This window comes from Nicotiana tomentosiformis, chromosome 4 (assembly GCF_000390325.3).
Source record: "Nicotiana tomentosiformis chromosome 4, ASM39032v3, whole genome shotgun sequence".
NCBI classification, from domain to species: domain Eukaryota; kingdom Viridiplantae; phylum Streptophyta; class Magnoliopsida; order Solanales; family Solanaceae; genus Nicotiana; species Nicotiana tomentosiformis.
The window spans coordinates 42,405,060-42,420,559 of NC_090815.1; positions in this window are offsets into that span (position 1 = coordinate 42,405,060).

The window sequence follows — 15,500 nt, forward strand, 5'->3', positions numbered from 1 at the left end:
ACACAAATGATGCTGAACCACATCAAATCTAGTCTGAATTACCTCAAATTTTACACACAGGTCACAAATGACACTACGAACCTACAACCACTTTCGGAAATCCATTCCGAGCTCTATATCAAAATTTCCATTATCAGCTGAAATCGCCGAAAAATCTAACTTTCGCCAATCCAAGCCTAAATCTACTACAGACCTCCAAAACACATTCCGGACATGCTCCTAAGCTCAAAATTACTCAACGGAGCTAATGGAGTCAAAGAAATTCCATTCCGGATCTGTCTTTACACAGTTCCAACTACAGTCCAATTTTTAAGGCTTAAACTTACAACTAAGGACTAAGTGTCCCAAAACTCCCCGAATTCCATAACCAATCACTCCGGAAATTCCCAAAAGTAGAAACAAATGTGGGGAAAGCAGATATTAGGGGATCGAGGCTCTAATTCTCAAAACGACTAGTCGGGTCGTTATATCCTCCCCCTCTTAAAATAATTATTCGTCCTCGAACGAGTATAAAGACATACCTGAAACTGTGAAAAGATTAGGGTACTGGCTGCGCATATCCTGCTCGGCCTCCCAAGTTGCCTCCTCGACTGATTGTCCCCTCCATTGAACCTTCACGGAAGAAATGTTCTTTGACCTTAGCCTTCTGACCTGCCTGTCTAAAATAGCCACTAGCTCCTCAACATAGGATAGATCCTTGTCCAATTGAACTGTGCTGAAATCCAACACATGGGACGGTTTGCCGTGATACTTTCGGAGCATAGAAACATGGAATACCGGATGAACTCCTGCTAGACTGGGAGGCAAGGCAAGCTCATAAGCAACCTCCCCAACTCGACGCAACACCTCAAATGGACCAATGAACCTTGGGCTCAGCTTGCCCTTCTTTCCAAACCTCATAACACCCTTCATAGGCAAAACCCGGAGCAAGACTCGCTCTCTAACCATGAATGCCACATCGCGAACCTTCCGGTTCGCATAACTCTTCTGTATGGACTGGGCTGTGCGAAGTCTATCTTGTATCACCTTTACGTTTTCCAAGGCATCCTGAACCAAGTCTGTACCCAATAATCTGGCCTCACTAGGTTCAAACCAACCCATTGGGGACTGACACCGCCTACCACACAGAGCCTCATACGGTGCCATCTGAATACTGGACTGATAACTGTTATTGTAAGCAAACTGTGCAAGTGGAAAGAACTGGTCCCAAGCACCCCCAAATTCCATTACACACGCACGGAGCATATCCTCTAATATCCGAATAGTGCGCTCGGACTGCCCGTCCGTCTGAGGGTGAAATGTTATTCTTAACTCAACCCTAGTACCTAACTCATGTTATACAGCTCTCCAGAACCGTGATGTAAACTGCATACCCCGATCAGAGATAATAGATACCAGTACGCTATGAAGCATGACAATCTCACGGATGTAGATTCGAGCTAGCTAATCGAAAGAATAGGTAGTCATTACAGGAATGAAATGAGCTGACTTGGTCAAACTATCCACAATCACCCAAACTGCATCAAACTTCCGCTGAGTCCGTGGGAGACCAACAACGAAGTCCATAGTGATCCGCTCCCATTTCTACTCCGGAATCTCTATCTTCTGAAGCAACCCAGCTGGTCGCTGATGCTCATACTTCACCTGCTGGCAATTTAGACATCTAGCCACATACTCTACTATGTCTTTCTTCATCCTCCTCCACTAATAATATTGCCTCAGGTCTTGATACATCTTCGCTGCACCCAGATGAATGGAGTACCGCAAGCTATGAGCCTCCTGAAGAATCAACTCACGCAAACCATCTACATTGGGCACACATAGCTTGCCATGCATCCTTAATACACCATTATCTCCAATAGTAACCTCCTTAGCATCACCGTGCTGGACCGTGTCCTTAAGGACAAGCAGATGGGGGTCATCATACTGACGCTCCCTGATACGATTATAAAGAGAAGACCGAGAGACCACACAAGCCAATACTCGACTCGGCTCAGAAATATCCAATCTCACAAACTGGCTGGCTAAGGCCTGAACATCTAACGCCAGTTGCCTCTCTGCTGTTGGTAGATATGTTAAACTCCCCAAACTCTCTACCCGGTGACTCAAAGCATCGGCCACCACATTGGCCTTCCCAGGGTGGTACAAAATAATGATACCATAATCCTTAAGTAGCTCCAACCACCTCCGCTGATGTAAGTTAAGATCTTTGTGCTTAAATAGATGCTACGAACTCCGATGATCGGTGTAAATCTCACAAGGAACACCGTACAAATAATGCCGCCATAACTTCAAGGCATGAACAATAGCTACTAACTCAAGATCGTGGACATGATAGTTCTTTTCGTGCACCTTCAGATGTTTGGACGCGTAGGCAATTACCCTACCGTCCTGCATCAACACCGCGCCGAGACGAATCCGTGATGCATCACAATATACAATATAAGACCCCAAACCTGCAGGTAATACCAATACTGGGGTGTAGTCAAAGTTATCTTGAGCTTCTGAAAGCTCTCCTAATATTCCTCTGTCTACCTGAATGGAGCACCCTTCTGGGTCAGCCTGGCCATAGGTGCTGCAATAGATGAGAATCCCTCTACAAAACGACGGTAATATCCCGCCAAACCAAGAAAACTTCGGATCTCTGTAGTTGAGGACGGTCTGGGCCAACTCAGCACTGCTTCAATCTTTTTTGGATCCACCTGGATCCCCTCACTCTATATTATATGACCCAATAATGCCATTGAGTCTCGCCAAAACTCACACTTTGAAAATTTTGCATATAACTTCTTTTCTCTCAAGGTCTGAAGTGCAGTCCTCAGGTGCTGCTCATGATCCTCCCGACTCCGGGAGTATACCAGAATGTCGTCAATAAACACAATGATGAATGAGTCAAGATAGGGCCAGAACACACTGTGCATCAAGTGCAAAAAAGATGCTGGGGCATTGGTCAGCCCAAAAGACATCACAAGAAACTCATAGTGACCATATCTGGTCTTGAAAGCAGTTTTTGGGATATCCGGCTCCCGAATCTTCAACTGATGATAACCTGAACATAAGTCAATCTAGGTAAACACTCTGGTACCCTGTAACTGATCAAATAAGTCATCAATACGAGGCAATGGTTACTTGTTCTTCACTGTGACTTTGTTTAACTGGCGGTAATCAATACACATCCGCATAGAACCATCCTTCTTCTTCCCAAATAAAACAGGAGCACCCCAAGGTGACACACTGGGCCGAATGAAGCCTTTATCAAGCAATTCTTGTAACTGCTCTTTCAACTACTTCAATTCAGGAAGAGCTATACAATATGGAGGAATAGAGATGGGCTGAGTGCCAGGCAACAAATCAATGCCAAAATCAATATCTCTGTCTGGCAGTATGCCCGAAAGATCAGCTGGAAACACATCTAGAAAGTCCCTCACTACTGGAACTGACTCAACTGTAGGGGTATCAATACTAACATCTCTCACATAAGCTAGATACGCATCACACCCCTTCTCAACCATTCGTTGAGCTTTAAGAAAATAAATAATTCTGCTGGGAGTATACTCTAAGGTACCTCTCCACTCTAATCGCGGTAAACCTAGCATAGCCAGCGTCACGGTTTTAGCATGACAATCAAGAATAGCATAATGGGGCGACAACCAGTCCATACCCAAAATAATATCAAAGTCCACCATGCTGAGCAATAATAAATCGGCTCTGGTCTCAAAATCACTAAGAGAAATCAAACACGACTGATACACGCGGTCCACAATAAGAGAATCTCCTGCAGGAGTAGATACATAAATAGGGGAACTCAAAGAATCCTGAGGTACACCCAATACGGAGCAAAATAAGAGGACACATAAGAATATGTAGAGCCTGGGTCAAATAATACCGACGCATCTCTATGACAGACCGGAACAATACCTGTAATGATAGAATCAGAAGCAGCTACCTCTGTACGAGCAGGAAGTGCATAATATCTGGCCTGGCCTCCCCCTCTAGGGCGAACTCTACCTCCCCGACCTCCACCTCGAGCTGGTTGAGCAGGTGGGGTGGCAGCTGGTACTGTAATCATAGCCTGAGGACCCGGTGGAGCACGTTATGGCTGAAAAGTCTGTGGAGGTACACCCCTCCTAATCCTGGGGCAATCAACAAGAGAATCTCCCACAGGAGTAGATACATAAATAGGGGAACTCAAAGAATCCTGAGGTACGCCCAAATACATAGCAAAATAAGAGGACACATAAGAATATGTACAGCCTGGGTCAAATAATACCGACGCATCTCTATGACAGACCGGAACAATACCTGTAATGACAGAATCAAAAGCAGCTACCTCTGTACGAGCAGGAAGTGCATAATATCTGGCTTGTCCTCCCCCTCTAGGGCGAACTCTACCTCCCCGACCTCCACCTCGAGCTGGTTGAGCAGGTGGGGTGGCAGCTGGTGCTGTAATCATAGCCTGAGGACCCGGTGGAGCACGTTATGGCTGAAAAGTCTATGGAGGTACACCCCTCCTAATCCTGGGGCAATCCCTCACCATGTGGCGAGTGTCACCACACTCAAAACAAGCTCTGGGAGGGCGTGGCTATTGTGACTGGCTCGGTCCAGGTCTGCTGGACTGACCACTAGGAACACCCCGTGTAGGAGGCACACTAGATACTGGCGGTGCATAATAAGGCTCCTGGGGTCAAGAAGGAGCTGGAACACCGCTAGAGGATGGAAGAGCGGAATGAACGGGGTGGCTCACAAAACCACTACCATGGCGAGCTGCAGGGGCACGAGCTCCAGAATAATAACCAGCCTCTCGAGACCTCTTGGCCTCCCTCTCCTCTCTATCCAGGGAAAACATGCCCTCGAATCTCCTGGCAATACCCACAACTTGCTGATAAGAAATATCCATCTCCAATTCCTTGGCCATACTACTCCGGATGCTAGGATGGAGACCCTCAATAAACCATTGAACCCTCTCTAGAACTGTGGCAACTAAGGCCGGTGCGTGTCGGGCAAATCACTGAAGCGAACTGCATACTCTGACACAATCATAGCACCCTGGTGCAGCTGCACAAAATCCACGTGCCATGAGTCCCTAAGGCTCTGAGGGACATACTCTCTCAAAAACATGTACGAGAACTGAGTCCATATAAGTGAAGCTGCCTCAGCCGGACTACTCAACTCATAAGCACGCCACCACTGATAGGCTGCTCCTCTAAGCTGGAATGTGGTAAAAGAAACCCTACTCATCTCCGCTATGCCCATAGTACGGAGAATACGATGACACTCCTCCAAAAAACCCTTAGCATCATCTGAAGCCAATCCGCTGAAAGTAGGTGGGTGGTACTTCTTGTACCTCTCAAGTCTGAGTTGCTCCTCCTCAGAAGCTGCTGCCCTAACCTCGGGCTGAGCTGGAGCTACCAGCTGCATTGGTACAATCTCTGGAACCTGGTCGACCTGAATCCATTGCTCTGGAGTACCGTCGATGGGAGTCTGTACTCCTCCCCCGGCCTGAGATATGGTAGGAGCAAGTGGAATCAATCCAGCCTAAACTAAGGTGCTGAACATGCTCAGAAACTGGGTTAGAGTCTCCTGGAGGGCTGGTGTAACAACAGGTATCTCAAGTGTCTTCCCTCCAGATTGAGCTACTGGGGAACTCTTCTGTAGCAGCTCGTGCGGGTGCTCTGGCTGCACCACATGGATGTCCTCGGCCTTTACCCCGGCCCCGGCCTCTCACGGCTCTAGCAGGGGGCGCAGGTGCCTGTTCATCAGTTCCGCTTGTACGTGTCCACACCATCTGTGAGAGAATAGAATACAGAAATTTAGAATCTCTGAAGTCAACAATTTTCGCACAACAAGGAATCAAAGTAGTGAAATTTTCCTAATAGTTCCATAGCCTCCCGAAGATAAGTACAGACGTCTCCGTACCGATCGTGAGACTCTACTAAAGCGGTTTGTGACTTATGATACCTACGAACCTAGAGATCTGATACCAACTTGTCACGACCCAATTTCCCCTCCGTGTGATATCATGACAGCACCTAGTCTCTACAACTAGGTAAGCCTAACATTTTGCGGAATATTGAAATAAAAATATATATTTAACCAATTATTCAAAAATACACAACAAATCCCAAAATCTGAAACATCGTGAATCACAAACTACAGAAGGAAAAATCTAGTGTCTCTATACATCAGAATCTAACAAGGAAATATACATAAGATAATAGACATAAGAAAGAGTAGAAGGGAACTCCGAGGTCTACGGACGCGGCAGAAATACCTTGAAGTCTCTCAAGCTGTCCCGGCTCACTGATAGTGCGGCTGATAAGGTGCACCTGGATCTGCACACGAAAAACATGTGCAGAGAGTAGCATGAGTACACCACAATCGGTACCCAGTAAGTGCCAAGCCTAGCCTCGGTCGAGTAGTGACGAGGTCAGGTCAAGGCCCTACTGGTAAATATATAATAAAATAATATAGAGTGTAATACCGCAATAAAATAAAGGCTAAAATTTAACAACAATGAAATCATATAAGGTAACAGCTTAGTACACAGAAACATAACAGGGGATTTCCCGAGATACCGTCTCGTAGTCCCAAACGTAAATGTGCAGGGGGATCTCTCAGAGTACCGTTCTGTAGTCCCAAAGTAAATGTGCAGGGGGATCTCCCGGAATACCGTTCCGTAGTTCCAAAGTAAATGTGCAGGGGATCTCCCGGAATACCGTTCCGTCGTCCCAAAGTAAATATGCAAGATAGGGGGATCTCCCGGAATACCGTTCCGTAGTCCCAAAGTAAATATGCAGAGCGAATGATAGAAATACAACTACATCACGAAGTTCTTACAATTTAGACTAAGTACCAGTCAGGGAAGAAGCAAGAAATTCACTAAGCATGTTGCACATAATTCACATTAAATAGTTAAGACACGTAGACATGTTGTATAGACTAAACATGATAGCTACACATATTGGAATAACTCAATTAAGAATGAAAATAGATTAGTACCCATTAAAATGGTATAACTCAAAATAAAAGAAAAACATGTTGCTGCTCAGTAAGAAAATTGGGTTTTACCTCAACTATCCCGTGTACGTACTTGTCACCTCACGTACATAGCGCTCACATATCACAATAGTTCCAAATCTTAATGGGATTTCCCCCACACAAAGCTAGGCAAGCCACTTACCTCGAACCAAGCTCAATCAATCGGTCACAATGCCTTTCCCACGAATATCCGGCTCTGAATGGCCCAAATCTAGCTAAAAGCAATTACATATCATAAATACAACAATAATAGACTCATCTAATTAATGAAATCAACATTTTAACGAAAATTCTGAAATTAACTCAAAAATCGCTTATAGGGCCCACGTCTCGGAATCGGGTAAAAGTCATAAAATATGAAAGCCCGTTCACTCACGAGTCTTACTATATCAAATTTACTAAACTCCGACACCAAATGGTCCTCCAAATCCACAAATTAAACTTCCAATCCCTAGCCTCCAATTCCTAATTTCCCCCTTAAATACACTCTAACTAGGTGGGAAAATACATGGGGAAGCAAGATTATTCATCAAAAATAAGCACAAGGGACTTACCTCAAGAAATGCCTCGAAAATGCTCTCAAAATTCGCCCTAAACCGAGTTTGCAAAGTCAAAAATGAAAAAAATCACGAAGCCCTTTGGTTTTAACCACTGCCCAGGTATTTCTGCACCTGCGAAACCTGGACTCGCACCTGCGGGTGCGCTTGTGCGGAAATTGTGCGCATCTGCGCAATTTTCTTGCCCCCTCTGCCATCGTACCTGCGATGAAAGGGTTGCATCTGCGCGTGCGCACCTGCGAAGTTCCCTTTCGCTTCTGTGGACCTTTCACACTTGCGAAGACCCCTAACGCTCGCAGATGCGGGAAACACCTCGCACCTGCGACCCCTGGTACTCCTCCATTTTCCCGCTTCTGCGCCAATTTGCTCGCACCTGCGGGCAGCCTTGCGCAGGTGCAATTACAACAGAACCAGCAAAAGCACCAGATTTTCCTAAGTCCAATTTCATTCTGTTAAGCATCCGAAACATACCCGAAGCCCCCGGGACCTCAACCAAACCTACCAACCAATCCTATAACACCATACGACTTAGTCGAGCCTTCAAACAACATTGAACAACACCACATCGAACAACACAAACGACGCCGGACCACGTCAAATCTAGTCCGAATTACCTCAAATTTTACATACATGTCACAAATGACACTACGAACCTACAGCCACTTTCAGAAATCCATTCCGAGCTCGATATAAAAATTTCCACTATCGGCCGAAATCGCCGAAAATCTAACTTTCGCCAATTCAAGCTTAAATCTACTACAGACCTCCAAAACACATTTTGGACATGCTCCTAAGCTCAAAATCACTCAACGGAGCTAACGGAGTCGACGAAATTCCATTCCGGATCCCTTTTTACACAGTTCTGACTACAGTCCAATTTCTAAGGCTTAAACTCACAACTAGGGACTAAGTGTCCCAAAACTCCCCGAATTCCATAACCAATCACTCCGGAAATTCCCAAAAGTAGAAACAAATGTGGGGAAAGCAGATATTAGGGGATCAGGTCTCTAATTCTCAAAACGATCGGCCGGGTCATTACATAATTACAGGGCGAAGTGTCTAAAGCTGCGTTGCGATTCTGAATTCGTGGTCAACCAAGTCACAGGGACTATCCAAATGAAGGAGCAAAGGTTCCAAAAGTACCAGACCGAAATCTGCAAGCTGCTACCCGAGTTCGACAAATGTCAACCCGACCAGATCCCCCGAGCACAGAACACCGAGGCGGACGACCTCAATGCCACTAAAAATATTACAACCGAAGAAAGAAATGTTGTCCACATCCTCAACTCATCGATAGATCCAATCGAGGTATGAACCATAAACTGGACTTGGGACTGGTGCAACCATATTGTTACATATTTGCAGGATGGCGTACTCCCCAACGATAAAAAAGAGGCTAAGAAACTGTGAATGCAAGCAGCCAGATACAACATCATTCACAACGACCTGTACAAGAGGACATATGGTGGCCCTCTAGCGAAATACTTAGGCCCAAATCAGACAAAGCGTATCCTTGAAGAAGTACACGAAGTCACTGTGGAGCTCACTCTGACAATCAAGTTTTGGTCAGATGCCTCATACAGGCAGGGTATTACTGGACCACAATGAAAAAAGAGGCCGCAAATTTCGTGAAAAAAATGCGAGCAATGCCAGAAGTATGCCCCAATGATCAACCAAGTAGGCGAACACCTACACTCAGTAACTTCCCCTTGGCCGTTCATCAAATAGGGAATGGATATCGTGGGCCCCCTCCCACCAGGACGAGGTAACATACGATTTCTTTTAGTTTTAACTGACTATTTCTAATGGGTAGAAGCAGGAGCATTCGCCCAAATACGCAAACAAGAAGTGATCACCTTCATATGGAAAAACATCATATGTCGTTTCGGTCTCCCCAAAGAGATCAGTTGCGACAACGGCCTCCAGTTCACAGGAAAAAAAGGTAGCTGAGTTTTTTGAAAAATGGCACATCAAAAGAATACTCTCAATGCCATACCACCCCGTGGACAACCGGCAAGCAAAATCCTCCAATAAGTCGATACTGAACATCATGAAGAAGAAACTCGAAGATGCCAAAGGATTATGGCCGGAAATACTACCAGAAGTACTCTGACCTACCGAACAACGCCAAAGACGAGCACATGAGAGACGACATACTCATTAGTCTATGGTACTGATGTAGTAATACCAGTCGAGGTCGGGGAGCCCAACCTAAGATACACCCATGAAAGCGGACCCCAGAACGACGACAGCAGAAGGAAAGAGCTCGACAAAGTCGAGGAACGAAGAGATATGGCCTACGTAAGAATGAGTCTCCCAAAAGAAACAAGATGAACGCTATTATAAAAAAAGACAAAGATCAGGCCAGTCAAAGTCGGGGACTATGTGCTTAAAGCTAAAACACAAGCGAGCAAAGACCCACGGGAAGGCAAACTAGGAACAAATTGGGATGGCCTGTACAAAATCACGGAAACGGCAAACAAAGGTCATTCCAACTAGAAACGATGGAAGGAAAGCGACTACCAAACAACATGAATATTACACACCTCAAGTACTTCAACTTCTAAAAGACGAAGCGCCCCCAAAGTCGTACTCTTTTCTCCCTCACTTGGGTTTTGTCCCAATTGGGTTTTCTCGAGGAGGTTTTCAACGAGGCGATGAAGGTAACACTTCAAGATTGAAGGAAGTGCGCAATGACTAGTTCATTGCTCGACCTCTCAATACCTCTCCAGGTCGACCAATGGAGGGACTAGATAGATTGGGACTGGGACGTAAATGCCAGCCAATGCCCGAAAAATATGTAAACTTTTTCAAGTGTATGAACAAAGCACAAATACATGAAGTTTATTTCTATCTTCTCCAAAGGCACAGCCAAAGCAACGTTGCCTTAAAATCATATCACTGACTAATTAACGCCTAATCGGCTCTCGGCCATAACTAAGCATAGGTTACATTCGACCTCATTTGAATTAACGCCTAATCGGACCTCGACAATAACTAAGCATAGGTTACATTCGACCCCGTTCAAAGTAATGCCTAATCATCCCTCGGCCATAACTAAGCATAGGTTATATTTGACCTCGTTCGAATAATGCCTAACTAGTCCTTGGCCATAACTAAGCATAGGTTACATTCGACCTCGTTTGAATCAACACCTAATCGGCCCTCGTCCATAACTAAGTATATGTTACATTCGACCTCGTTCGAATCAACACCTAATCAGCCATCAGTCATAAATAAACACACGATATGTTCAACCTCGTTCGAACTAATGTCCACTGGCCCCCGACCATGATCAAACCTAAGTTTGTTTCGACCTCGTTTGACCCCACTCGAGCTAAATCATTACGACTAAGAAACCCAAGGCAACCATGAAACAAAATCAAAAAGCATACAAACCCAAATAGAAGAAAAAAGGATTAGGTACAAATAACGAAACTGGTATTTCATACTTAGAATATATTTTTTACAAAGGCTCGAGAAGACGCCCACAAAAAAGCGCACAAGTCTGTGGCAACACAAAAGAAGGAAAAGAAAAGCTACTAATTGGCGCCTAGCCCAACCGCACCATCGGCCTGGCCACCTAGACCATTGTCATCCGCCCCTTCACTATCACCATCGCTATCGCCATCGCCATCAGGATACTCATCTTCATACCAGGCATCCTCTTCAATCTGGTCCACGCCCGCATCCTCCTCCTCGTCACCGGCCTCCGGTGTAGAAGGATCGTAGCCACATGCGACCCAAGCTTCACGTGCCTTAACATGAGCATCCTCGAGGACGGCTTTCGAAATAGTTCCCGCCTTCATCAAATCTCTAAATATATCCAGCTGGGCCTCGGTGTGAATCCACTCCTCGTATAAATCTCGAAGAATATCAGGGAAGTTAGAAACATGGGAAGAAGATGGTCGAGCCAATAATTGTGCCTTCTCGGCCTCTAGAGCGGCGACTCGTTCACAAAGGCCAGAAGCCTCTTTCTCCAATTCTCTAATCTGTTCATCAAGCCACTCTTCTTTAAGTATGGCCATCTCTAAGGCATTCTCTCGCTCGGATTGGAGAACACGGATGACGATCTCCAAAGCCTCCATCTTCCTCATAGCCCCCGATCGAGCTAACTTCTCCTTTTCGAGATCCGCTGTCTTCTCAGCTACCTCGCCCCTTAAAGCATCGGCTTTGAATTCACACCTCTCGATCTCGACGCGCAGCAAGAGCACCTGGGATTGGAATCACCGCACTGGGCTTCGACCCCTCTACTAACCTCCAGTTCCTCCTCTTTGTCCCTTAGCGCCCTCTCGAGAACACTGCATTTTTCGATGACCTTCACCAGCTCGTCTCTGAGATCTCGAAAGTTGCCGCCTTCGCCAAAATGCCTACAAATCTCGTGATACTTACTGCGGTACTCGCGGTATTTTCTCTCCATCTTCAGAAAAATAGCTTTATGCCTCTCTTCTCTTCAGGCGCTTTCAATCTCCAAAATCACAGTCTGAAAGAAAGAGGAAAAGAAAATGAAGATTAAGAACGAAACAAACTTTGAACTCGACAAACAAAAATAAGAGGGATCGAAAAGCTTACCCTAAGAGCGAGGCCGGCTATGCTCCTGGATAAGGTAGCATACTTTAGCTTTTCGAGGGTTTTACCCTCCACATCAGAGTAGAGAGGACTGAGAGAAGGGACCACATCCTCCGTGTCGACCAACAAATATCGATCCATGGGGATCGCAATAGTCCATGTGAACCCCTCCAACCTTACTTCGAGTCGGGTAAATCCCTCCCCCATCATCCTCACCTCATCGGCATCCACGTCACAGCCCGTCTCGTAACCATCCTCGACTATGCACTTTCCTTTCATGTCAGCCATCAAAGACGGATCTTAGGCCAGTCGCAAGGCTGATGGCTCATCCCGCCGCAAGCTATTCGGGACTCTCGCTGACGGCCCTTCAGCTTCCATCGTGGTTTCAAGAAGAGACATATCCTTTGCAGCTTCAGTCGATGGCAGAACCACGAGCGATAACTCGGGATCATCTTCAAGCTCTATAGTCATCATTTCTCGGATGACAAAATCGCTCGTCACTGAATCCACCGCTCGAACAACCCCTTCGTTGACGTCCACCGATCTCCTCTTGCGGGGAACCAAATTACCACCACGGGGAAACAATTCCTCTTCCTCATCCTCATCCTCATCCTCATCCACTAGATGAAACAAAGGAGAAGTCAGAAACTCCGTTGTCGATATATCTACGGGCATAGAAGAAGATGGTACGGAAGCAAAGTAGGTATGGTCGATGAACGAGTAGGCCTGGCCGCAGCAGAAGAACGAACAGAGGCAGATGAACGAGCAGGCCTAGATGCAGTCATAGCAGGATCATACTCCAAAGCATAAGCGGCTTTCCTCTTGCGAAATGCAGGAGGAGGAGCCATCGTCCTCCTCGAAGACCCTCGAACTGAAACAGAGTAAGTTTCGTCACCACCAATAATGAACAATACCATGCAAGCAATCATGTGGTCAAAAGAGAATTAAAAATAATAGACGAACTCACCGTCCAAGGAAGAAGCAGGACTGAACCTTTTGAGAAAGCCCGGCCACTTACGAATCCCCATCGTGTGAGGAAGAATCCGGCGAACCCAGTAGAAAATATCCCCGACCAAAGGAGGAGGCGTGACTTTGGTTGTACAGGGAAGAGAGAATGTTAGAACCTACGACGAGAAACAAACAAATCAAATACCTCTAACAAAAGACAGGTACTTACGAGCGCGATTCCAGGTCTCAGGAAAGCCGTCTGCATTGGCTACCACGTCCCCGGTTTTGAAGAAGAAGTAGTTGTGATGACCCAAAATTTTATCTTTAAATTTGATAATTAATTATGTGTTCTAAGACCTTGAAAAAAACTATTTATCACTCCTCGACTTGCGTGCGAAGTCCGTACAATTTTTCGGAAAGTGTTTACGTGAAAAATGGATTAAAAGGTGAAATAGAGCTTTAAAACTCAACTGAACTTACTTTGGTCAACATTTTGAGCAAACAGACTCGGATAAGTATTTTGACAATTTCGGTGGGTCTGTATCGTGATTTGAGACTTGGACGTATGCCCGGAATCGAATTTCAAGGTCCCTAGCCCGAGATATAGAATTTTGATGAAACATTAAAAGATGAAAGCTTAATGATTTTTAAGAAGTTACTGATGTAGGATTTATTGACACCGAGTGCATATTTTGGTTCTGAAGCCCGATATAGGTCCGCTATAATATTTATGACTTGTCTGCCGAATTTGGTGAGAATCGGAGTTAATTTGACGTGATTCGGATGTCCGATTGTAAAAATATAAGTTTTAAAGTTTTCTTGAAAATTTCTTTTGATTTAGTGTCCGATTCGTAGTTCTAGGTGTTATTTTAGCGACTTGATCGCGCTAGCAAGTTCGTATGATATTTTAAGACTAGGCTCGGGTGAGTTTCGGATAGGCTACGGGATGATTTTGAACTTAGAAAATCTGGTTTTTGAGCTTCTTCTGTCATCTGGTGCATTGTGCTTCGCGATCGCGAAGCCATTCCTGCGATCACAGAGAGGAAATTGTAAGTAGTGAGTTTTACTCTTCGCGTTCACGAATATAGGCACGCGGTCGCGGAAGGTAAACTCCCAGTGTATTGGGAATGTGAGGGACTAGCTACGATCGCGTAGAAGGAAGGAGGGCAAAAGCTAGGCACGTCAATTGTGCTACGCGATCACACAAGTAAGTACGCGATCGCGTAAGGATGACAAAAGGTACTCCGCGATCGCATGACCATTTACTCGATCGCGTAGAGTTAAAAGTCTGGGCAGCCAAAATGTGCTTTGCGATCGCGAAGCCATTCTCGTGATCGCGAAGAGTAAAATAAACCTCGACAAAAGTTGTTCTACGCGATTGCGAACGAATTTCTGCGATCGCGATGAATAAAAATCTGAAAAACAGAACTTAAGTTCTGGAAATGGGGTTTCGACCCATTTTCTACCATTTCCAATTTTTGAGCTCGGGTAAGGCGATTTTCACGGAAAAATATTGGGGTAAGTGTTACTTATCCTATATTGATTATATTTCATGATTCCATACTCATTTACATCATGAATCCGTGAATTTATAGAAGAAAAATCAGATTTTTATAAAATCTTCCAAAAACGAAAATTTAAGATTTGAAGGTCCATTTGATATCGGAATTGGATAATTTTTGTATGGTTGAACTCGTAGCAAAACGGGTGTTCGTATTTTGTGAGTTTTTCCGAGATTTGAGACATGGGTCCCACTGTCGAATATTTAAATGAATTTTGGATTTTATCCAGAAAGTTAGTAAATTCGTAAGGAATTAATTCCTATGATTTGTATGGAGTATATCGAATTGTTTGTGAATTAGATTTGACACTTTTGAAGACAAATTCGAAAGGAAAAGTTGTGGTCGAATAATTTATTGGAATTTGCAAAGCGAGGTAAGTGTGGTGGTTAACTTTGACTTGAGGGAATAGAACCGTTAAACAATTTGTTATGTGAAATGCATGTGAACGACGTATAGGCGAGGTGAAGAGTGTCTATACGTCATCAAATTAATTATTTGCATAATTACTTGAAAAATCATAAATTATTTTAAATCATGAATTAATTATTATAATAATTGTTTCTCTCCTATTCTTTGTCAAATATTAATTCTTGAACTCCTGCATTAATTGTTACATGTTATTTGAATTATGTTTCTTAATTGTTATTTGACATTTAGCATATTAAATATTAAACTGCCTATTTTCTCCCTGATTTCCATAATAACTTGCTATTTGTCATCGTTTGTTTCATAATTAAATCATAATTATTGTACGCTTGTTCTCTTATAATTTTATATTAATTGTTGCATTTATTGGGAAAATTTCTTTTATAAGAATTGGTAAATG